Raw genomic sequence first — 26,136 nt, 5'->3', positions numbered from 1 at the left:
ACTTCCAAACATAATGATTAATTGCTTAGGATTTTTAAATCCTGGCTCCCTCACTTGCTCCTCCTGCATCCTGAGGCACAACCTCTGCAAGCCTCAGATGTCCTCATCTGAAAAACAGTTGCTCCCTCTGGGATTTTTAATGAATTAAAAGAGGTAATGAATGTTAAATATATCACCATAGCCAGACATACGGTAAATACTCCATCAAATTAGCTATTATTTGCTGGGTTCAAAGTGTACATAATAGGGGCGCCTAGCTGGCTCAGTTGGTAGAGCACGTAACTCTTGATCTTGGGGTCGTAAGTTTGAGCCCCACAGTGGGTATGGAGCCTACTTTAAAAAAATTAATTTAAAAATGCACATAATAAGAATAATATTCACTTCACAAAGCTATTGGAAGGGGAAAGTGCAATCATGTGTATGAAAGAACTTTTTAATATAAAGCATTGGACATATGGTAATTATTTCCTTGGTTAATACTGGGCACTTTTTGTGGGTCCTACCCCTCTACACTCCCAGTAGAGTCCTATTTTTCACCTAGGGACCTCCTGAACTAATGAGCCAAGACGTCAACCTGTCTAGCACTTTCTTCTGGAATCTTTGTTCAGTTCACCTCAGCCTCTAACTGTGCCCATGTTTCAGAAATTTAAGTGATCTCATGCTTAAAATGGCTATTTGGATGTGAAGCAAACTGCTGCGTTTGATGGCAGCCAGTCTCTTGGGAACTGTGTTCTGAATTGGGTCTATTCTATCCTTCAGTAAATAGTAAATGCTTTACTTACCAGTATGTGGGGGGCCTAACATAATGAAACTGTTAGTTTGAAGCAGACGGTTAGAAGCTGGTCATGCAGCATGTTGGAAAAGTTATGCATAAGTTGGCAGTAACTGGGGGGAAATTAAAAGAAAAATTGGATCAAAAAATGGAGAGATAAAGTCAAAACAGAGGAATGAGTAATTGAGTCCAGATCCAGGCCAGAATGTGAAGCTTGAAGGGCCTTTAATTTAGACATGAGGGCCAGGGACAGAGTGGAGATGTTAACTATTTCAGACATAAGCTCTGTCATTAGAAGAAATCAGTACAAGGGAATCAAGGCAGAGGTAAGAAAAGATTTTGTTCTCTAGCAGGAGTCAGGCAAAAAAGTACAAGCTGTCCAAAGGTACCCACTCCAGGGACTATTGCCCTTAAAGGAAAAAAAAAAAAAAGCCCACAACGAGAAGCAAGGTACTCACACAGCCTAAGAAGGGACCGGGATGTTGAATGGACATTCGAGGGATGGGGAGTGGCAACTGGCTAATTCTAACCATCAAGGATTATGCATCTGCTGCTGGCTTGCATCTCCTTAGCTCCAGAAGAGAGGCGAGACACCCAAACAATATATAACTGGATGCTCGTTCTAAACACTATGGACAAGCCAGCAAGGGCACATTAGCCACAGGAAGTTCTCACCGTTCTGTCTCACTTACGACAAATCTATAGGAGTGCTGAAGACACACATTTGACAAACCCTCTCAGTCATTATTTAGATACATTAAATCACACCAGGGGCACCTACAGCCCAAGGATGGCATTGCTGCTTATAACACTGAACTGGCTGACCTGCTCCATCTCTCTTCACACCACAAGTGCAGGAAAGTCATAAGTAACATGAAAAAAAAAAGTCCTGGTCTATAGCTTGTGACTATACTCCAAATCAGATGTTTTTAGTGGCCTAAAATATGTTCCTACTCACGGGCACCTGGGTGGCTCAGTCGGTTCAGCATCCAACTCTTCATGTAGGCTCAGGTCGTGATCTCAGGGTCATGAGATCCAGCCCCGCAGCAGGCTCAGTGCTTGGTGTGGAGCCTGCTTGGGGTTCTCTCTCTCCCTCTGCCCTTCCACTCCACTGCTGCCATGCATATTCTCTCTCTCTCTCTCTCTCTCAAAAATGTTCCTAATCACTGAAAATCAACATTATATGTCACAAAAATTTGAATAAAATCTAATACAAGTAATGTTCCTGATATACAGGGAGAAAGCTCTTGCTAATAAGGTCAAAGCAATGTCAACTCCTGATGGGAAGATCACAGTGATTCTATGATCTGATTGCAGAGTCTAGCCCGTGGAGTACAAAAGTGAACATCACCTTAAAGGAGTATAGAGCTCCAGTCTGTACAACCTGACATAGCTGATCTTTATGTCGCACATTTGCAAAGTCCCAAATTATGTAATATTCAGAGGGTATGAAGCCAAGTAACTCAGTGCTGAAAAGAGTTTCAGAGGACCTGTAAATAGTCATAAGGATGAAATGGTGGACAACAAAGCCATATTTGGTGCAAGTAAGATCTTTAGTAACACCTTACATAATATTTTCTTCCACCAGTTTAAAGATGTCATTCCATCATCTTTTTCCATAGTTTCTGTTGAGAAGACTGCAATTAGTCTTACTGTTGTTTCTTTGAAGGTGAATGTCTTTTTTCCTATTTTTAAGATTTGTCTTTATCTTTCTCAGTTATCATCAGGTTGGCTATGACATACCTATGTGTGATTTTCTTTTCTTTTATCCTGTTTGGGGTTCAGTAGGCTTTTTAAAAAATCTTTGGGTTAATGTTTTGTTTTGTTTTTTTTACAAATTTCTTCTGCTCTATTCTCTCTCAAGTAATAAGTAAGCCAGACTGTTTTTAGACCACTTGTGTTCCACATGTCTCATATGTCCTGTTCTTTTTCTTTCATAACTTTTCCTTTATGGATTTCAGTTTGGATGATTTCTGTTGACCTGTCCTCAAATTCACTAACTCTGCTTTGCTTTGTCCTGTCAAACTCACCTGAAGTGTATTTAACTTCATGCAGTATTTTTTTCATTTCCAGAATATGCATTTGATTCTTTTTTATAGATTCTAATTTTCTGTTGGACTTCTCTTTTTATTCATTTTTCCATATTTTTGTTAATTGTTAATCAGAATTATATTTAAAGTCCTTGTCATTTAACTGTAACACATAATCATCTGTGGCTTTATTTGTATTATCTATTTCTTCTCTTGATTATTGGCCATATTTTCCTACCTTTTCAGATATTTTGTAATTTTTATTGTATGCCAGACTTTGTATACAGGAATCCAGAGGCTGCAGATGATGTCATCTTCCATTAAATAGGCAGAGCACCTCAACCAAAACAGGGATATCTTTGTATCTGTTCCTCAGGTGTGGCCCTCCTGGCTTGACTGAGAGCCCACTGGGTCTCTATCTCTTCAGTTCTTCAGAATTGGTTCTATCACTCAGAGGTTTTGAGTTTAGCTTTTTGCATTCTGACCCCATTCACTGCAATATTTACCAAATGTTTTAAGGGGGTAACTGACTATATATTTGTGCCAGGATCTCTCCTTCTGGCGGGACTTTGTCTCAGAAGTTCTGTGAAACTAGGAGATTTCATTCTGCCTTTTAGAAGCTCCTAGCCAAGTCCTCTGGCATCCAGGAATCAACAAATGCTCCTTTGTCTTCAATTGTAAACTAGTTTACAATCTGTCAAGCCAGCCCCACACAGTCACCAAAAAAAGCTCCACTAGTTTCTCTTTTCCCTGGAAAGGTCCCTCTTCCTAGGCCATGCCTGATTCTTATTCCTCACCCAGAACTGACAAATATCTCCAGGAAAGAAAATGGCCAGAGACTGTCAGCAATCCTAGGAAGGGCTCTTCCCTCTCTGGAATTTTAGTTCTTATAGTCTTACTGTGTCTACAGCTCTCTGATGTCTTTTAAACAATGAATTTTGTAACTTACCCTTTTTTCCCCTAGCTCTTGCAGCAAGAGCACTGGCTTTCCATGCCTTACTATATTTTCCCTAGAAGCAGAAGTCAGAAATCAGCCTGCAATATTTCTTCAAAACGTTATTTGCCAAAGTTGAGACCTCTTACATAGAATCCCTTGACCTGTCTGCATAGGCAGGTTGTTTTCAGTAATCTTTCCACTGCAATACTACAGAATTAAGATCACCTTTGGTTGTCACTAGCTTTCCAAACTTGTTACTCTTTGCTTCTCCCAGCGATTCTTTCCTTTCCACATTCCATTCGCCACCCAAACACACATACACATGCATAAAAATATACACATACTACATTTCAGCAATACCAGACTACTGTAGTTTCCTCAGATAAATCATGATGTTTCCTCTGCCTGGAATGCCCGTTACTTCCTTTTTTTCATAGGTAACTCTTCCTCATCCTTCTAGAATCTTCACCTCTTACTGGAAGCTTTCCTTGTTTCCAGCCATTCCTTTTTTCTGTAACTCCATTCATTGTTCTGTATTCCTATCACAGAACTATGCTGTGTTGAAATGATCCGTTTACTGATTGATTCTTCTTTCCACCACACCTCCTATCATACAAAATGGGATCCTTAAGAAAATTTGCCTCGTCAGTCTCTTTTTCTCCAACACCCAGTGCAACGGGTTGGCATTAATGTTGATTGAGTTGTACTCTCTCCGGTGTGCCATAATGCATTTTGATTCAGGATGACTAGATAACAGCAAAGCCATTAAGAGCTTCATCTCCAAGGCTTTTTGACATTGATTTTTTTAAAGGTACATTTCCTGAGGTCTCACCCGTGCCAAAATATGAAGAAAGTAATAATTTCTCTCTGACTAAAGTGGGATAACTAATGATTTATTCTTTACTTAATCAATAATACTAGCTAACACTTACATAACTCATACTAGATGCCAAGCATTTTACATACATCATCTTATTTCATCTTTACAACCACTTTCTAAGGTAAGCATTATTGTCACCCCCGTTTTACAGAGGAAAAATCTGAATCACAGAGAGTTTAAGTAAGTAGCAGGCTACAACCTGAATATAGGTTATCTGGTTTCGGGGCCATAAAATTAACCACTATACTACAGAGCATGTCTTCTTGCCTTCCTTTCCCTCTTGTCTCTTTCTCTTAAATGTTCATTATATAAATAGTACATTAGTACATTCATATTGTGAAAAATACAAAACCAAAGCAAAAGTGCACCTTATTCTAACTTCCACCCCCGTTCAGATTTCTTCTGCGGAGGTACTCACTGCTGTTTGTTTGACGGGCGTCCTTCTAGACCTATTTTGCTTTGCTTACATACAAATATATAGTGTATACGTGTACATAAACCCAGAGAAGTATTTTTCTACAGATTGCCACACGTTTCCACCTCAGTATTTGTAGATCTATTTCATTCTTTGAACGCTGCATAGTGTGGATATATCCCATAGTATGGATGCATTATAGTTTATTAACCATTTTCCTTTGTTTCTGATTTCACTATTACAAATACTGCTGCAATTGAATATCCTTCAATGTGTCTCTTTACGATTGTTTGCAAATAGATGTCTAGAAAAGAACACTTAGAAATAAAATTACTGGGGAGGAAGATTGTGTCAACATTTTTTTTTTTAATGGCAACACACAAGCAGCCTTCCAGTGAGACTGTAAATTTTATTCTTTGTCATTCACAGATAAAAGGGGTTGAGGCTGTTGTGTTTCCAGGAAATCAATTCTGTATATAAACACTGTCCCTTTCTGACACATGAAGGAAAGCTCAGGTCTTCCCTCTTAACCGCTTCATCTTCAGGAAGAAAGGGTTTTGATGTAGGTTGTAGCACAAACGGAGTCCTTGAGAACACAAAATGGGTTTCCCGAAAAAGGAAGGGGCAGGCCAGAAGGAAGTGAATTTTCTATGGGAAAAAATTAAGTGGGTCAAAGTTTTCTTTCTCCTCTTGAGTTTCTCTTTTCTACATTTTGTGACCTGTATGGTGAGAGCAAGCCAAGGGCATGTCCCTTTACCCTTGAAAGGCCACACTGGACAGCACAGGGTTCAGGGTAAAGAAAGCACAGAGTGAACAGTTCTGGAAAATTCTGCTCTCAACCCCTAAGGAAGATGAGGGCAAGAGACCAGAGAGGGTGAGGACTGAGGAATTAGCTAGAAGCAATATGCAATTGCCTGGAGGTTCCCCTGTCCACACACCCCTCACAACTCTAGAAAAGTCACAGAGGTAATGCCTAGTGACTGTTAGTGGCATCAGAATCACTTCTTATGAGAAAAAACCAACAAGTATTTAAATGAATTTTTTTCCTTAAAAGGCTTTAAAATTCGACGCAAGTACTAGTATTACTTTATATGTTATTTGTAATGTTGTTTTAAACATTATTATAATGTTATTTTAAATTTTATCTTACTTGAATTTACTCCTAGTAGAGTAAGTTGATAATCCTCTCTGAGGCGCTTTTTTGAAAAAAATTATCAATAAGGCTCCATCCTTACACTTTTTCTGCACGCTGTAAGGATAAACAGGCTGTACTTTTAATATAAGATTGAAGTTACAGAACTCTCTGATAGCAAACTAACTGACTAAATTTGTACTCATATAACTAGAGCATATTATTATCATAGTCTAACTTATCACATTGCCACAATCCAAATATGCTCTTTCCATATGTGTTTGATCAGGGAAAAACAAAAGGTATTTATGGCTTAATACTGTCATTGGTGCTTTTTTCCTCTTGTTCCATTTGGGTTACCATAAATATTTCAATTCCTATCAGCAATTCTAGCTCTTTGTCTCGTAAGTACTATTAGTAATTCAAGGGCATACACACCAGGGATTCTCTGCTTAAGTAAGGCTACCCATCTGTGAAACTAGGAAGCAAGAATATCCTGAGTCTTCATACTGCCACCTTCAGGACATGGATCTTTATTCAGAACTCTGGAATGCTAAAAATGAAAGGAAATGAAATTTTAAAATAGTGACCCCCCTCCAAAGTTGCCATTTATTTAACCCCTACTGTGCACAAGGCCTTACGCTAAGAATGTTTTACTACTTCTTTCACTATTTATTTCTATAAGGTAGATCCTTATTTACGTAAGTTGATTCCTTCATTCATCCAACCAAGAAATAAATAGGGGGCTGAGATTAAGATAAGAACAATAGAAAGGTAGATTTAAATTGATTTAGCATCAAAGGAGCAGTAAGAGTTAACCATAAAGAGAGCAAGGAACAGATCATTTTAGAAAAGGGTGCATCTACAAAACTTCTGTATGGGGGGGCAGGGGGGAAGGGGATGTGGCCTGTTCAAGGACTAGGAAACCAACCACTGTGAGCTTTCAGCAGAACAGAGTGAACTTGAACGATCACACTTCAAGTTGGACAGGTAAGCAGGGACTAGTTCAAAAACCTGAAATCTGATTTTTAAACTAAATGTACTGAAGGACCACTTAAAGATTTTAAGCAGGGAAGCAATGATCAGATCTACAGTTCATGATTATTTGTTGCTACTATGTGGAGATGGACTGGGAGGAGAGGTGGAGAATTAACGTTCAGAGATCAGTTGGAGGCCGTTACAGGCATTGAGCTGAGATGATGGCAGCCCTAGATGTGATGGACAGTAGAAGTGAGGGATAAAAACAAGAGCTGAAAGATATTTTGGAGGTAGAATTGACAGGATTTGCCGCCGGATTCGACATGAGGATGGACGGGGAAGAACTGTGATGATGTCTGAGTCTTCAAGTAGATGGTGGCTCCATTTCCTGAAATGGAGCGTGTTGGGATGGAGAAGACAAGCAAGGGAAAGGTTTGTGGAATTCGATCTGGAACTTCATTTTGGCCACGAGTTTGAGCTGTTAAGTTTAAATAAACAGCTTGATGTTTGAGTTCGGACGTTAGGCGGGAGGTCTGGACTGCAGACACGAATCTGAAATTGATCAGCATAATGGTAGTATTTAAACACATGGAAGTTAGTGAGATTATTTTTTGAAACTAGCGTATGAAAGGAAGAAGACAGTGTCCAGGACTAACTCCCAAGGAATGCTAACATGTAGCCATGGGATAGAGGAAGAGCCAGCAAAGGAGAAGATAGAAAAGCTGAAATGGGTGGAAAACCAGGAAGAGTGGCATTGAGTAAACAAGAGAAAGGGGACTTCTGTGAAGGGGAAAATGGTCGCACATATGCAGGCAGTATGAGGGTAAATGTTTAACAAACGGCTATGGGGGAAAGGCTCTGACTTGCGGCATTTGCTGGTTTCTGTAAACGTTCTCATCATAGTGATTTTCAAGGTACCAACATGTCTTCACTGAACTTGGAATTGGAAAAAGCCACACATAATTAGCTGTCAGGTACCATTACTATTCGGCTCCAGGACAACACTACTGCTGAGAGGGAGCATGAGATGAGCACAGGAGAATGTGCATTGAATTTGACAAAATGAAGGTCATTAGTCACCTTAACAAGGGTTGTTTTCAGACTCTGGGGGCAGAAGCGAGTTTTAAGTGGGTAAAGGAATTCAATGAAGGTAAGAAAGGAAAGACAATGCATGACTTTCATAAAGAAATGGACAGCAGCTAAAGGAAGAAGAGGAGGCTAGATAAAACAAAAATTAACTCAGTGAGGTTAAGATTTTTGTCCTAAAATGCATCAAATAATTATAAGTGGAAGGGATAGGATTTGAACCCAGCTTTGCTTGACTCCAAAGCTTATGCCTTATTGAGAGCTACCTGAATTTAGAGAAAAAAAAAATTGTGTAAACTATCTAAACATAGAATTATAGATGATTTTTTTTTAAAGATTTTATTTATTTATTCAACAGAGATAGAGACAGCCAGCGAGAGAGGGAACACAAGCAGGGGGAGTGGGAGAGGAAGAAGCAGGCTCACAGCAGAGGAGCTTGATGTGGGGCTCGATCCCATAACGCCGGGATCACGCCCTGAGCTGAAGGCAGACGCTTAACCGCTGTGCCACCCAGGCGCCCCAGAATTATAGATGATTCTTAAAAATACTTTTCTGTATTTTCCAATTTTTTTCATTAATAGAATAAATAACTCTTAAAATCATAAAAATACTTATGAAGCTATAATGGATTTTATATTTGCAGAGTAACTACTGGGATACAGCGAAGTATATAAAAACTATTAACTAGTCAGTCAAGTGCCACATAAATAGCCTATTACCAAACGGTGCCACCTAGTGCAAAGCTTACTTCTCAGATAAATACTTAAACTTGAATTTCATTGTACAGCTTATAAATCAACACACATTGAAATATCTGTGAACTAAAATACCTAAAGGTGCGACCCTCAGAACTCATGACTTCATAGATTCCATTTCTGAAATGGTTTCACAACATTAGATGTGGGAAGGGTCCATGTGTTTTGTCCTGTGTTTTGTGGACTGTTAAGGACACGACACAGCTCGAAAGATAATAATGGTAGGAACCAGAAAGTGATGTCGCTTTCTGGAAAAAATTGAAGGCTCTTGAATTCAAATTCAAAATAAATTATAATTATTTTTCTCTAGAATACAGTATATAATAATGGAATAAGTTACTTGGGGATTTGGATTTCATGAGGACGTTTTTCCTTTGGCTTTGTAAGAAGACAGATCTCTAAGCAGAATAAGCATTCTTAGAACAGGTGGGGGGTTGGCGCATGGATGTGGATGCAATAGACAGTTGTGGATCCATTTTATAATTGTAATATCATTTGTGGGTACATACAAACTCTAAGGTTATGTTATATTTTTAGATTATAGTACTAAACTACAATAATAATAATTTTGAGTGAATATAAAATTTCATACTAACAGAAATAGTTTTTTTAAAGGTTTATTTATTTATTTGAGAGAGAGAGAGAGAGAGAGAATGCACGTGAGCACGCAGGGGGAGGGAGGGAGAGCTGGGTGAGAGAGAAACATTAGCAGACTCCACACCTGTGGAGCCTGACGTGGGACTCGATCCCACCTCCCTGAGATCATGACCTAAGCCAGAAACAAGAGTTAGACACAACCCACTGAGCCACCCAGGTGCCCCTAGAAATAATTTTTTAAGAGCATACATATAATCATTTCTTTTTCTTTTTAATACAACATTTAATAGAATTACATTTAGTTTTTTTTAAGTAGAAAAAAAGAAATTGATGGATATTTTCTTAAAACAGAGATAAGTATATTGTTTGCGGATAATGCATCTACTAGAAAAATCCAAGAGCATTTACAGTAACACTACTGGAACTATAGAGTATGGTCTACACAAAAATAAACAGAAATCAATAGTTATTACACATCAGAAGTAGTGCGTTAGAAAATGTAAGGGGGGAAGATCCTATTTATGGTATCATGAAAACCTACAAAATTTTCAAAATGTCATTACGAGTATAAAAGGCACTGTTGCCCGCTAGGATTGGACCACATGTGCGTTTAAATCTGTTTGATGGTGAGTTGTGGGTGGGGTGAGTTGAGGATAGACTTGTATTTAGTTTTAAGCACCTTCAAAATTTATCTTTCTTTGATGAAAACTCACTTTATATGAAAAATGAAAGTTAATTTTTTTTTTGTTTTTACTTAAAAAATAGCCTCACTAATAGACGACAGATAGTACAGTATTACACCAGGATTTGCCAAGTGGCTCCCATGAAACTATTTGATCAGACTGCCACCTACAGGGGACAAGAAAAGCAGAGAGGCACTAAAATATCATCTACCATGTCTCAGGCATCTTATTTAGAAAAATGATAGGGTTGCCAGATAAATACAGAACGCTCACTTAAGATTGCTTTCAGTTAATTACCATACTTTTGCAGTATAAGTATGTCCCAAATATTGTCTATGACATGCCGATACTGAACATTTTTCATTGTTTATCTGAAATTCGAATTTAACTGGGCATCTGTAGTTTTATTTGCTAAATCTGGCAACCTTTAAAAATAAAGATAACGTTGACCACTCTCTGCTGCGTAAAACCTTTCATTGGGCTCAGGGGAAAGTAGAAGCATCTTAACATGATGTGTAAGAACCTTCACGTCTCTGTTCCCTTCTGGCTCCTTTCTCCTTAGTACCAGCTTCCCAACAACAGCAAAATCTGTCTGTTGCTTAGGTACTTTGCTTGGCCTAGAATATAAAGTTCCCCGGTTTCTCTGTCTTTTAATATTGCTTATGATAATTTTATTATGTAATCACATCTTGCCTCAGGACTTACTAACCGAACATCAAAATTTTCACAGGAGATTATAATTAAATAATATATTACTTCAAGATAAAAACTAATGAGAACATGGAACTTATATAAAAACATTACCTTGGAAAGACACCCTGGAAAATGTTTTATCTCCTGAGAATTTTTGTGTTACTTAAATGCTAATGAAGCAAGGGTCCTATTGAACTTAAACTGTGTGTTTGTGCGTATCTGGCTATATAACTTGCAGGGTTCGGTGCAACATAAAAATGTGGAGCCTCGGGCGCCTGGGTGGCTCAGTCATTAGGCGTCTGCCTTCAGCTCAGGTCACGATCCCAGGGTCCTGGGATCGAGTCCCACATCGGGCTCCCTGCTCAGCGGGGAGCCTGCTTCTCCCTCTCCTCCCTCCTCTTGCTCTCTGCCACTATCTCTCTCTCTCAAATAAATAAATAAAATCTTTAATAAAAAAATGTGGAGCCTCTTGTTCAAAAACTATTAAGAATTTCAATATGGTAACAGGACAACATTAACTCCAAGCTTATAAGGGCAGGGCTCTCACTGCTCAGGTCACCTGCTCCATAGATACATCCCCCCCCGCACCTGAACGTGTTTAGAATTGAAATTTCTCTAAAGGAAGGTCATTTTTGTTTAAACTAGAAGGATATGAATAATTTAAAATTCGTGATGTTTTGAAGATCTTGCTATATGGACCCACTAGACAATCAAGAAGAAAATCAATGTGGACTTTGCAGGTGCACCTGGCTGGCTCAGTCAGTGAAGCGTGTGACTCTTGATCTCAGGGTCATGAGTTCGAGCCCCATGTTAGGTGTAGAGACTACTTAACAAAATAAAATCTTAAAAAAAAAATAATGTGGACTTCACAGTCAATTCAAGGCCTATTTTCATGGCTTAGTGGTTGGGCTTACTGGTTGGCTTTACGGATCCACAAACTATCTCTAATTCTGTGTGTGTGTGTGTGTGTGTGTGTGTGTGCGTGTTCACATGTGCATTTTTAAGGGGAGTGCTTTCATCCGATTCCCAAAGGAATCAATAACCCAAAAAGACTTAAGAGCCACTGCTCTATGAAATTATTTCTTTTTATTTTGACGTTATCTCTACGGCTAGCCATGTTTTGCTTAAAGAAACTTCTGCTGGTAACTGGTTTAAAAAAAAAACTTTCAAGGGGTTGGTGCAGATTTTTAAAACTATGTTTATTTCAAAATATAAAGAAGAAATATAAAAAGAGAAATATAAGGAATAAATAAGTACATCAGGATTCCAGTCAGAGAAATGAAATCTGAAAGGATCTACATTAAACTTTAATATGGTGACTAACATAACATAATAAAAAAACATTAAAATAAAAAGAAATTTAAAAAAATCTAATCATAGTTTAAAAAAAACTCTTATATCGTAGCTGCTACCGTCAGAAAACTTGAAAGATGGTAAAATTGATCTTTAACTGCAATATTTATTATGTAATAGTATGTAATACTTATTGAACACTTATCATGTCTTAGGTACTGTCCCAATTATTAACTCACTCCGTCCTCTTACCAACCCTATACTCCCTATTGTAGAAATGAGGAATCAAGCAAGCAGAGATTAAGAAATTTGCCCAATGACACACAATGGATGGTGGAGACAAGTCTTGAATTGGCCACAAAATCAACATTCTTTATAAACTTCATTTTTTTCTTCATTATTTAGTAGGCCCACTTAGCAATACTTCACAGAATTTTCAATTAGGAGATATCAAGATTAAAGAATTAGAACATGGAAAATGTATCCTTCCAGAAAACTTTTTTCACTCGGCTTCCAGGACATGAGTCCTCTGTGGGTCTCCTCCTGTCTCTGCCTGGCTACTCCTTCTTCAGTCTTTGTGTGGGATTCTCCCCTTCTCCCTATCAGACCTTGAACCTCTTCTCTCCATCTATGTACCCTCCTTAGGCAAAACTAATTCTGTCCCATGACTTTAAATGCTATCCACACGTTGATGATTTTCAAATTTGTATTTCCAAGTTGGGACACTTCCTTGAGTGCCTTCCAAACCTCTCCATTTGGGGTCTAATCAACATCTCAAACTAAACCTGGCCAAAATGAACTGCTGATTCCCTTCTTTCAAGACTCTCAGTTTCCCTCATTCAGTAAATGGCTACCCCATTCTTCTGTTAGAACCAAAAACTTTGGAGCCGTCTGTGTCTCTTCTCCCTCCCTAATACCCCATATCAAATCTATTGGCAAACGAGGTCAACTTAACGTTCAAAATATGTCCAGATGGATAGAAAGCAAAATCCATCCACTTTCTTACCCCAAGCCACCATTATCTCTCTTACCTGGATTATGGCAAAGTCTCTGTGATGGCCATGAGAATATGCCTCTCAGAGGTCCCAGTGTGGAAGGATAATTGACTGGTGGTCCCATCCATCACTGAGTTCACACAGAGTTCACACGGAGGCCACACGTCCCACGGACTGCTTCTGGCTTCTGGCTGGTCAGGAACACTGGGGCGGGTCCATTCCTGGGAGACAGGGGGCTTTGCTACTAGGTGACCTTGGCCCAAGGACTCTCTGTGGCCTTACCAAATTTTCATAGAATTGCACTGTAGTTTCAGACTGCCCCATCTGACCTTCCTGCCCCCATTCTGTCCCTTACCTGGGTCAGACCTACACTGCAGTCTGAAGGCTCCTAACATCTATTCTAGCCCCTTTCCATGTGCCCTCCCAGGTTTTCCTCTTAATAAATCTCTCACACAGCTAATCCCAACATGGCTTCTCAGAGGACTCAGACTAATACAGTCTGTTCATTGGTCTTCCTGCTTCCACAATTACACTCCTACTCTTTACACAGCAGCCAGAAGGAATCAGGTGAAATCAAACTCTTCACCTCTGGCTCTGGGCTCTACAAGATCTGGCCCTTGCTTTACCCATAGATATCATTTCCTTTCTGCTCACTCTGCTTCAGCTGCACAAACCTCCTGGCTATTCTTAACCCTTTAGATATGGTTTCCTTGCCCTTGCACTTGTCTTTCCCTCTGGAATGCTTGTGCCCCAGACATGCACATACCTTGGTCCTTCTCCTCATTCAGGTGTCACTCTCTATCCTCTTATCCTGCTTTATTTTTTCTTCGCAGCATTTACTCCCCATCTGACATATTATACATCTATTTTGTTTATTTGCTTGTTGACTCCCTCTCCCCACTACAACGCAAGTGCCATGAAAACAAGACTTTGTATTCACTCCCATATCCCCAACACAAATAAAAGTGTCTGGCACAGAAGTACTTAAGACATTGTGTTGAATGAATAATCATTTTTTTTTTTTTAGAGGGCAGGCGGGGCAGAGGGAGAGGGAGAGAATCTTAAGCAGACTCCATGCCCAGTGTGGAGCCGGACACGTGACTCAATCTCACAACCCTGAGATCATGACCTGAGCTGAAATCAAGAGTCAGGGGCTTAACTGACTAAGCCACCCAGGTGCCCTTGAATAATAAATTCTTACTAAAAATCATGTATAGGGTCATAAAAATCAAGGAATTTTCAAAGCATAAGTTTGATTACGAACATTGGAGTTTTCTGAAGAATGAGAATACAACTAGAAAAATCAGTACCATAAATAATTAAGGACACACATTTTTTTTTTTTTGCTGATTATAAAAAAAGCTAATTTTTTAAAAAGCAAAGTTCACGTTTATCACTAATCTATTTCATGTAAAATATGAAGTAGTGTTTCATGGCAAGCAAGCTCAAGTCACACTCAATTAGCTGGATTATAACCAGGAAAGTGCTAAAATATCAAGGGAGTAAAAGCTGTCTTGCTATGACTTTTGAGAGAGTAAGTGATACCAGAGAATAGTTAGAAATCTATTTTTCTCAAGGGTAGAGAGAAAAATATATAGGAAAACATTCAAGAATCTCCCTAATGCTGGGAATATATGACAGCAAATTAACTTACTGACTGTAATGGGAAATAATTGGAAACATACCTGAATTTCTGTGAGATTTAATGAAATTGGAGTGTTGACCACACTTGAGATTAATTTTTCAAAAAACCCATATTGTCGTAAAACTCAAATCTACTTTTCTACTTTTCCCCTGCTTTTCTCCTTTTCTTCTACTTTTTTAGCTGATTCTTAAAGCAGGAAAAATAAAATCAAAACATTATTTAATCACACTTAGAAAATCTGAGTCCCAAACTGTAAGTCAATGGGTCATGCAAAATTTCTCGGACTTAATAGTTTTGTGCATCCGAATGGCAGACTCTATGGCAGGGAAAGAGAAGCCACAAAGTGCCTTTTTGGCAATCTGCCCTTCTCGGAATATTACATTTAGAGACAACAGACAGAAATGCAGACACTAGATCCTGGCATTGATTCACTGTACAGGAAGGTCAGAATTATTGAAGTATTTAAATGACAGAACTACTACCGGGAGTCTATGTCATCTTGGTCAAGTGATTAAAAGAAGCCAAGTAGAAATTACATTTCTGGTTTTACCACTCAGCTATTGCACACACTTGAATTAGTCTTCTCAATCCTTCCAGAAATTATGGCAAAAAGATGTAAGCATGTCTTAGAAATGCTTATGTATTATTATGGGGACAAAGAAAATATTTACCTCACTGAATTTTATTCTGCATTCCATGAGGAAGCATGGTCCAGTTTCCTTCCTTTCTTCCTTCCTGTAACTTTCTTTCTTTCTTTTTTTTGCTGATGAAAAAGCAAAACCGTGATCCATTGAACTTTTTTAGGTAGTGCATGTGTGTTCAGCACAAAAGGAGTCCAAGCCATATCAGAATACGGCATGATCTAACAGAGTATTGAGTTGAGAGTCTGCAGCCCTCTGTTCTCATTTTAAGTTGTACACTAGCTTTCTGACTACAGGTATTATCTCCCAGGTTCTGGGAGTGGCTTCGGGGGTGGCTTAACTGCTTCTGGCTCAGGGATTCACATAGGCTTGCAACCAAGAGGTCAGCTAGAGCTGCAGTCATCTGACGACTCACCTGGGGCTAGAGGCTCTGCTTCTAGGCTTACTCCCATGTCCAATGGCAAGAGGCTCCAGTTCCTCGCCATGTGGGCTCCTCCATGGCTCCTCATGGCTTGCTCATGAGATGGCAGCTGACTTCCTCCAAAGTGAGTGATCCAAGAGTGAGAGAGTAATGAGGCAGGTGCTGTGATACCCTCTGTCACCTAATCTCAGAAACAATTACCATCAATTCTGCTGTATTCTACCACTCACATAAGCTGACCTTGATGGGAGAAGGATGACACAAGTGTGTAAATAGCAAAAGATGGGAATCACTGGGGAACATTTCGAAGGCTGCCTACCACAGTCTCTGACCTCGTTTTCCTCATCTATAAAGTGAGGTCTTTTAACTAGATGACCTTTAAGGTTGGTTACCTCCTCTCTCTCCAGTGCCACTTCCAGACCTTGATTTTCACTCTCACATAGAAATTCCTATTCTTATTACTCAGCCAGCAAAACGAATGAAATCTTGCCATTTGCAATGACATGGATGGAACTAGAGAGTACTATGTTAAGCTAAGTCAGTCACAGAAAGACAGGTACCATATGATTTCACTCATCTGTGGAATTTAAGACACAAAATAGATGAACATAGGGGAAGGGAAGGAAATATAAAATAAGATAAAAACAGAGAGGGAGGCAAAACATAAGAAACTCTTAACTACAGGAAACAAACTGAGGGTGATTGGAGGGGAGGTGGGTGGGGGGATGGGGTCACTGGGTGATGGACATTAAGGAGGGCACTTGATGTAATGAGCACTGGGTGTTACACACAACTAATGAATCACTAATTCTACCCCGAAACTAAAAATAAAAATAAATAAGTAAATAAAATAAAATAAAAGAAAAGAAAAAGAAAATCCTATTCCTCTTAGCTTTAAGCCATATGGCTGTACCAACCTCCACCCATCCATGTTGCTGTCATTTATAGACTTTCTGGTCACCATCCTTCATCTCTGTAACTTAGCACCTGACTTACAGTTGTCTTTTTCTCTCCAAGTCCTGCCATTATCCTAAGACTTCCATGTCCTCATGGGGGACCCATCCTTTATCATGGACTTCAAGTTCCTTAACCTCCTCATCTCCAATGCCCTTCCCTGCTGCTTCATTTCAGAAACCGTTCTACACCCTGAATTTGTCATCACCAAAACCGTTCCCACTTTGTAAACAATAAATGCAATCAGCTTACTCTCTCGCTGTAACTTCCTCTTTTTCTGATTCTCTAATTGACTGTCCTGAGATGCGTCCCCAGACCTGGCTGGAAATTCCAGGAAATGATCACATCTACTTTCTCTGAATCAGATCTCGAGTCTTCACTTCATATTGGATTTTAAAGTCCACCACTTGAGGAAGCGCTCTCTGGATAGAGTCCTCACCTCCTTTGTCTCATAACCTTTCTTTCACATCTGCCTGGAAAAGCCTTAGTCCTGATTGCTTTCAACTGACTATTTTATACCTTCTCTATCACCTACAACCAGGCCACTGAAGGCTGCGGGAGAAAATCACGTGACGGTGTGGGCTGGATAGATGGTCCTCAGATTCACACAGGCTTCCATAGCTGTCCACCAGTTTCATGGTCAAGGTCCTCTAGTCAGCTCTCTCTTCCAGTCCCACAGAGACTATTTCAAATACTCCCCACTTTCCTCAAGACTCCATATCTGCCCCTGCCACCTCTCCTATCATCCTCATTTGCTCTTTTACTTCCCAAAGAAAATAGAATCCATTAGCTGAGACTCTTTGTTTCCAGACCCATTCTTTCCTCCTTTCCTCTTATTATAATGAAAAAGGAGCGTCACCCCTGATCTGAAGTCTGCCTGTGCCTAAAATTCCATTCCCTCTCACCTCCTCAGAAACTCTGACATTTTTAGCCCAGTGCAATCTCACTTCCACGTTCCCATCTTCCCTGAAGTAGTCCCTTGTTTCATTCTGTTGCCTTCCTCTTTTGCCTAAAACTACTGTCCAGTATGGTACCCCTAGCCACATGTGATTTTGAGCACTTGAAATACAGCTAGTCCCAGATGATAAATCCTCACCAGCCTTCAAAAATTTAATATTTAAAGAAAAAAATTTACATTATCTCTTTAATCACTTTCCATATTGATTGCATATTGAACGTATGGCTTTCTGGAGGGCGGGACAGGATAGCTAGATTGGCCTCTAATTCCTAAATATTCTATTCTGTGACCTGGCATTAAGAAGTTATCTGGTCCACTTTATCTGAATGACATAACCCATTTTCCTCTGTATATATACAAGGTTAAATTCTTTATGCAGTTGAATCCATTATAAAAAAAATGCTACCTTTACTCACGAAGTAAAAGAAATTAGTTATCTGTTACTTTAATATTAACTGTGCTCATAAAGTAGTTAAATGTGACTATTTTCTCCTTTATCTCCTTCATATAATAATAAACTATGATATACTATATTATATAAAGTGTATAGTTTCATACACTGTACTATTTATATGTGAGATTAATAATGCTGCAGATGTTATTCACACTTGAATAGGGGCTTTTTTTAAATTTTAGTCCAGTGGGGCCCATTCCAGACCTCTGACCTCCAAAACAATACGATAATAAATTTTTGTTGTTTTAAGCTACAAAGTTTGTAGTAAATTGTTAAAGCAGCAATAGGAAACAAATATGTGAATTTTTAGACTCTAAACTCTTTTTTTTTTTTTAACAAAATGCATTTATTATTACAGAGTTTCTGTGGGCCAGGAGTTGGCATAGTTTAGATTGGTCAGGGTTTTACAGACTCTCTCCCAACAAATAAATAAATCTTTAAAAATAAAAGAACAATGCTTGGTATTAGCTATTATAATATTATTATATCATATTATTGCGTTATGGTAAAAAAAAAAATAAACACAGGCCAGGATGATTGATGCTACTATCCTTTGCTGGCACCCAGACTCTGCATCTTGATGAGCACTGGGCTTAATTCTTCAACCTCTTCTCGTCCCTACCTATATTCCTCCCCTTGGTGACTGCATCCAGATTCATGTATTTAAATTTTCATGTAAGCCTTGACCTCCCCACTGAGCTCCACACTGGTGTATCCACCTGCCTATTCAGCATGTCCACTTGGATGTCTATTAGACATCTTATAGATTGAAAGCAGATCTCTTGATACCCCTCTCTGAAAGTTCACTTCTCCCTGAGTATTTTCTGTATTTAAAAACGACACCGTCATTACAGTCATTCAGGCCAAAATCTCCTTGATCTTGCTCTTCTTTCATTCATATCCAATTTTCCAGCAAATCTCATCCGCTTTACCTTTGAAATGTATCCAGAGTCCAACTACTTCTCAACACTTCCTCCACCATCAAGCCACCATTGCCTCCTACTGGAATAACATGAGCCTCCCATCTGGACTCCTGGTTCTATTCTCGCTTTCCCCATAGTCTATATTCCACATAACAGCAGTCAGAGTGATCTTTTTTAAGATGTAAATTGAACATTTCTGTTTAAAACCCTCAAATAGTTTCCAGTTTCACTCAAAATAAAAAGCCCAAATCCCTATGCCTTGGCCCTGCGGTAAGACCCTCTGGCACTTGGTCTAATTGAGACAACCAGAACCTAGCAGGTGTTTTGGAAATTCATGGAGGAATACGGCAGGGAACAGTACTAGACATTTTGCAAAATATGGGATATTCCCATAAAAGAAAGAATTGTCTCTTGTCCTAAAGAGTTCTTGAATTTATGGCTGGATATTCATGCAGGTGAAAAACCTATTTACTATTAGTTGAGAATTTAATATGTAACACAACGTCCAGGAAAGCACTACTCTGTAAGTTAAGGGGAAGTGGCACATTATTTTGTTTGGAACATTACCAACAATTGCTCACCACTTTGGAGAATCACATTATTCTTGGCAACACCACTGGCTATTTGCATTACTTGTCTACACACCTGAACAAATTTATAGCTATCATCATTCTGATTCCACATGTAGATATAAACATCTTTTATCCTTCTCTCTTGTAATTGAGTCTCTGCATTTATGTGTTAAAACACACATAATTCTATTAAATTTGAGCCAAATCCACCCTCCTCAATCCACTTGCTGGTATAGGTCTAGAAAAGGGAAACTATTACCCTTTACCAGGTAACGCTGTGCTAAGTTCTGCCAGCAGGGGGTGCTAGAGAGAGGGTATGAGGCCGAAGAAGAAAATAGCCTCTTCCGGCCCCGTGTGGTTCCTGCCATTGTGACTTCAACAACACTCCTTTCCTCAGCTAGTGGTAGTTGGCTCCAGTCTTTAGCTTCTTTGACACTTCCAAAATGAGCCTTAAGGTGCCCGCCTGCAGTACTGGTATGAGCAGGACAGCACCTCTTTCTCAGGGGTCTAAGCCTTAGGTCTATGTGGTCCCTTTTCCAAGCCTCTAGTTTCTGAAAACACCAACCTCTTCTCTTTGTTCCTCTGGCAGGTTATTATATCTGGGCCTCAACGTTTGCTTTTTTAGTCCTTCAAGCTCCATCACAACACATTTCTTAGGTTAAATTCTCTCTGCTGGGGGTACCCGGATGGCTCAGTTGGGTAAGTCTCTGACTTTATTTTTTTTTTTTTTAAGATTTTTATTTATTTGAGAGTGAGAGAGAGAGAGAGAGAGAGCACAAGTGGGTAGAGGGAGAGGGAGAAGCAGACTCTCCGCTGAGTGCGGAGCCTGATGCAAGCAGGACTCGATCCCAGGGCCCCAAATCAATGATCCAAGCCAAAGGCAGCCACTTAAGCGACTGAGCCACTCAGGCGCCCCAAGCCTCCCACTCCTGATTTCAGCTCAGGTCACGATCTTAGAGTCGTGAGATTGAGCCCTGCGTCACGCTCGATGCTCAGGGAAGAGTCTACTTGAAATTCTCTCTCGCTCTCCCTCTGCCCCTCCTCCCCTCTTGCACACATGTTCTCTCTCTCTTTATAACAAATAAACAAATCTTTTAAAAAAAATTCTCTCTGCTGAAATGACTGGTGTAGTTTCTGTTTTCCTGACTTCGTTCTAATGAGTACTTGGTGCCAGAGTGGTTCTGGGAAACAGATCCTCAAACATGGGATTTGGGATTGTTTGGTTATATCCTTAACTTTGCAATCACCTGAGCTCTTTGCTAATAGAAAATTGTTATCTGGTTATCTGTGGCCATATAAGGCATCACGATCACCTAAAGTGTCCCCCGTAGTGTAAGTTCTCCAGCACTTGGTAGCGACCTATGGTAATAATGATGACTATAAGAACTGTGGGGTCAATGGCTGCTTCTGACCACGCTGGAGAGCTTATGGAAATAATATAACAAGATCAGGGTTTTAAACTTTCATCTCAGGTCATAGCCAAGGAACTAGAGAGTATCTATGGCAGCCGTAAGATAATCCACTATTTCTCAGCGTGGCAGGGTCAAACTTACTGAAAATCACATCCAAAATTTAATTGGGTTGCAAAACAATAATTTAAGTTGAATTCACAGACTATGCATGTCTTTTATGTTAAACTTATGGCATTAAGAAGGAGTAGACCTGAGGCTTGAAATGGGGACCTCTGATGGAATTGAACAAAGATGAGAAATTGAGAAATTCTCTTAAGCCTCTCTGAGCTCCGCTTGGCAGCACAGCCTGCTCTCCTGTGTCTGAGGAGATGAGATTCACTTAAAGATCTCCTGGTAACCTCCCCTTAGGGAAGCTGCCTTGCAAAGACTGCCAATCATTCTCAAGATGCACCCTAATTAGCCCTGAATGACTCTAGACTCAAATTAGAGTCCACTTGGCATACTCCAAAGAGATGAATACAAAATTTGGCTTAGGACAACATAGCTTATACACCCAAAGAATTTCCAGATTTTTCTAATATATAGAAACATAAAAACTAATATATATAAAGACAAAAATGTTGAAATGGATTTGAAAAGTATTACTCCAAGGAGGAAAGAATACAAAACAGGATCAAGGCAAACGTACTAACATAAAGGCCCTTGCAAGAGACTCCAGAGATAATGTGTAAACTAGCAAACCTATCAGCTTCCCACCACACTCCCAGAACTGCTTGACTGCCTGATGATTACGTGGCAGAAAAATCAAACCCATTATTACTGTTTAAACCAAATGCAGGACTAAGATTATTACCTGACAGATACTGCTTAATAGCTCCAAACTTCAGGCTGAGGTCCTTACTTTAAAAGGGACTTTTCTTAGGAAGACTGGTTTCACAGTTAAAGGTCAGCATTGTTAGTAGCAGCCCTATTACTTCTATTGTCCCTACCATGGCTCCTTCCACAGTGTCAGTGCCAAGCCAAAGGTTCATAGTATGGATCCCACTTTCTCAGTTCACACTTGTCAATCAGTTCCTATAACTGCAGTTCTGATTAATCACAAATGGTTAACCCACAATGTACGGGGACCCGAAACATTCTCATCTTCACCAACGTGGTTTCATGACAGAATGCAGTGAAAGAGCCAGAATCATCTGAAGAGGAAACAAGATGATGACCACTATAATATCATGTAAAAAATACATAATCTAGCCTTGACGCATTTCAGGGTAATGAAATGAAGCACTCTAGATCTTCTCAAGTTGTATCTTAGAAACTTGAATGAAATTGCAAAAACCTATGAAATTGGTTTTATAGAGTATGAGTGGGGGAAAATAGGAGGATGATAAGGGAAGGAAAAATAACACTCCTTTCAATACCATTTTATATAGGTCTGCATCAGTCAGGATTCAGTCAGAGATCCAGAACCATTAGGATCTCTCTCTCTCTCTCTCTCTCTTACACACACACACACACACACACGCACACAGATTTATCACAAGGATTGGACCTTGTGCTGTGGTGGGAGCTGATAAAAACTGTCTCTGTAAGGCTGTCTTCATATCTGATGCTAGACCTTGACATCTGCAGGCAGGCAATTGAGAAGAGGGATGTCAAGTGGTGACTGGAATCTGTGTCAGGCTCAATGTCTCCAGCTTTAATGATGTGGGTATCTTGCGGGATAAGCTGGCGCCCTGTGTCCCACAGATAAGTGCACATCTGGAGGAGGAGTCACAGAGCGGAGGGAAGATCCAGGGGAAGGGGAAGCAGCTGCAGGCTGCTGCAGGGAGGTGAGTCGGCAGACGAACAGCCATGTGCATGAGCTGCAGAAGCACCCGGAGACTCTTCCCCAATCTTCTGAGCATAAAAAGGTTACATGTCCGCGGCAGCGTGTTTGTGGCTGCACATCTCACACAAAAATGTCTCTTGTGGCACACCCTAGCTAGACACTTATAGGGGAGGGAATTATGGGAGATGTAGTTCAGTCCAACCTATTTGACACACTACAAAGCCCCTGCAGTTGATGGATTCCCCGTCAACTTGGCACACATACGCATCTCTTTAAATTACATTTAATTTCCAAATGAAGGCAATTAAAAAGTCAAGTTTCTACCTAACACATACAATTATCCTATATATAACTAAAACCACATTAACCATATTCCCGAAAGAGGCTATGAAATCTCCTTCTTATCTTTGAGTGATGTTCATCCTTCTTTGAGCTAATTTATACTCTCTCTTTTGCACCCTTAATATAAATACTGAGATGATAGGGGAATAAGAGGATGAAGAAAACAGGTTTTTGGTATATATATAAAAAACATAAATATAAACATATTCATATAAAAATAAGGAAGATTTTTTCATAATGGCTTTAGCCCTTATTTCTGCAACTGGTCATATGGTCATAACCTGTATATACCACCTTCTACTACTAATTTGATATTCCCCTTACCCTCAGCAAGTGCCTCAGCTGGCTGTGGTTTCTTTCGTGACTCAAATGTTTGTTCCAGGAGCGTCTGGAACATGAGTAATATAGCCTAAATTGGGGTGTTGTAGTTTTCCATTGACTGTAATCATAGGACCTGGAAGCAAGACTAAGAGGCAGCCCAGGGGATATCCTGCATTCTAGACACACTCCTCCTTGCTCCCACTGAGTAGTAGCAATCCAGCTCTGCTTTTAGAGTCAGGATAAATGACCCCAGCCAGTGCAGAACCCTCCTTGTTTGCTTGTTAATTCACTGGCAAGAAGCCCCAGTGGGCACGTCGCAATCTCAACTTCCAGGTCAATGGAATCACTATTGCGCCCCTTTTTGGAAACATTCCTCTCTTTCCAACTAAGACCTTTAAACCAGCAGAGTCTAAAGTTATGCAGATGAAAAGCCAATATTGCACACCCATTTCCACCCTTGATTTCCAGACCCATAAATCATGGCTACGGGAGAAACAGCACCAAATATTGCTGATGTAGGGTGTATACTGCATCCTGGGACACACTGCCTCAATGCTGCGTGATGCTGCCACTTCACCGGCACTGGAACTGAGGTTTAAAAATGCCACACCACTGTTCTAGCAAGCCAGCTGCTAGATGGTACGCCTAGGAATTACGTGAGCAGCATGGACCAACTGCCACATTTCATTTGCTAAAAAATAAGTTATTTGATCAGAAGCAATGGTGTATGGAACACGATGACAGTGGATAGATTTTTAAGACCATAAACTATTGCTCTGGTTAAAGCACTGAGGGATGAAAAAAGTCCATATCCAGAGCAAGTGCCTATTCTAGTGAGAACAAAATGCTGCCCCTTCCATGATGAAAACAGTGCAGTGGAATCAAGCTGCCACAGGAAGCCGACTTACGCCCCTAGGGAACGTTTCCACAGCGGGTGCTCAGTTGGTCTTTGCAGTTGGCAGGTTGGACACCCCACAGTGGCTTTGTTGTATTGGTCTTGGTGAGTGGAAGTCCCTGTGTCTTATCCCACACTTAACCTCCCATCCTTGCTGAGATGGCCACCTTGTGAGCCTACTGGGCAATGACAGGAGTGGTTGGGGACAGAGGCTGCTGGACACCCACAAAATGGGTCATCTTAACCAGCTGATTAAAATTCTGTACAGAGATTGCCCTCTGAAGAGCATTTATACGGGAAGCAAATATATTTATACTCTGTTCCCACTCAGAGAGCTCCAGCCACATACTTCTTCCTCAGACCTCCTTGTCACCAATCGTCCAATCATGTTCTTTCCAAGTTCCTGACCATACAGCCAAACCGTTAACCATATCTCAGGAATCAGTGGACACCCGTATCTCCGGCTACCTCTACTTTCAGGAAAAGCAAACAACCTGGTGCACTGTGGTACGTGCTGCTCCCCGGAGGCTTCCCTTCCCTGTTTTGCAGGGTCGTCTTGGAGTGGGGCCATAGTGCTGTCCGTGTCCAGGCGGTACTAGCAGGTCATGCAACACCATCTGTAAACCAAACCAGAATTTTTTTTTTCCTTAGCAAACTGGTCAGAGGATTCCTCATGAGGCCACAAGTGAGAACCAGGGGGGAAACTGTTGGAGAAGCAGGGCCATGGTCATCTGGGCCACTTCCTCATGCAACTTACTTGCATCTTCAGAATCTTCTTGAGCCCAGTCTCGTATATATGAAGTGCTGTTGCGCATGCCCAGCTTAAAGGATGACTTTATGAGTCACACAACACCAGGTCATTAAGCTTAGGTCTCATGGTAACGCGGTCTGCCGTCAAGCAGTCAGTCATAGTAAGTAAGAAGCTGCTTTAAAAAAAAAAAAAAAAGCATAGTTTTAAATATAGAATTTTATATGGCTTTGCTCCAAAATCCCGACAGTCTGCACTGCAGCTCGTGTATAAAGAGCCTGCCAAGTGCTCCAGGCAGCAACGCTATCTTCCACCGACACTTCATACACCATTGGCCATTTATAGAAAAGTTGCTGATCTTTGATAATGAGGAAAATACATTTGCCTTATTAATAGCTGTGAGCCAGGTGCAAGAGGATATGTCGATTTGCTTCAGCAATGAAAGCACGTCTGGAACAATGGCTCTAATCAGAGTCACCACCTAATTAGGTTTACAAAAATCCACTGTGGTTACACAAGTTTCATCTGTTTTCTGTAACGTAAATAAGCGAATTGAATGGAGATATGGTAGGAATCACCAATAGTGGTGCGAATCTCTGGAGTCCTTCCATTAATATGATATTGCCTTACTATTTTCATAAATAGAGGTAGTTCCAGTAGCTTCTACTTGGCGTGTTCTGCCATAATAGCATTCACTCTATGAGTGTGGGAATCAGTGTGGAGTCTGCCAGTTGCTGAGTGTCTCTACACCAGTTATGCATTATAAAACAAGGCAA

General features: G+C 40.1%; 1 long non-coding RNA gene across 2 annotated transcripts; it reads right to left on the bottom strand.

Moving 5' to 3' along the window:
* Window positions 1-5,441: 5,441 nt before the first annotated feature.
* LOC103657426 lies at window positions 5,442-25,799 on the bottom strand. Of its 2 annotated transcripts, XR_566851.1 has the most exons (6): window positions 25,370-25,799; window positions 25,107-25,229; window positions 15,948-16,066; window positions 13,283-13,467; window positions 6,605-6,719; window positions 5,442-5,682 (listed from the first exon to the last, which is right to left on the bottom strand). It is a non-coding gene; the product is annotated as an uncharacterized LOC103657426 (long non-coding RNA). The 2 variants fall into 2 exon arrangements; XR_566850.2 differs by having other exon boundaries at window positions 5,442-6,719.
* Window positions 25,800-26,136: the final 337 nt, after the last annotated feature.

This window comes from Ursus maritimus, unplaced genomic scaffold (assembly GCF_017311325.1).
Source record: "Ursus maritimus isolate PB19 unplaced genomic scaffold, ASM1731132v1 scaffold_7, whole genome shotgun sequence".
In the NCBI taxonomy this organism is placed as follows: domain Eukaryota; kingdom Metazoa; phylum Chordata; class Mammalia; order Carnivora; family Ursidae; genus Ursus; species Ursus maritimus.
Note: the sequence above shows the minus strand (reverse complement) of the source record. Positions and strands in the feature narration are given on the sequence as shown.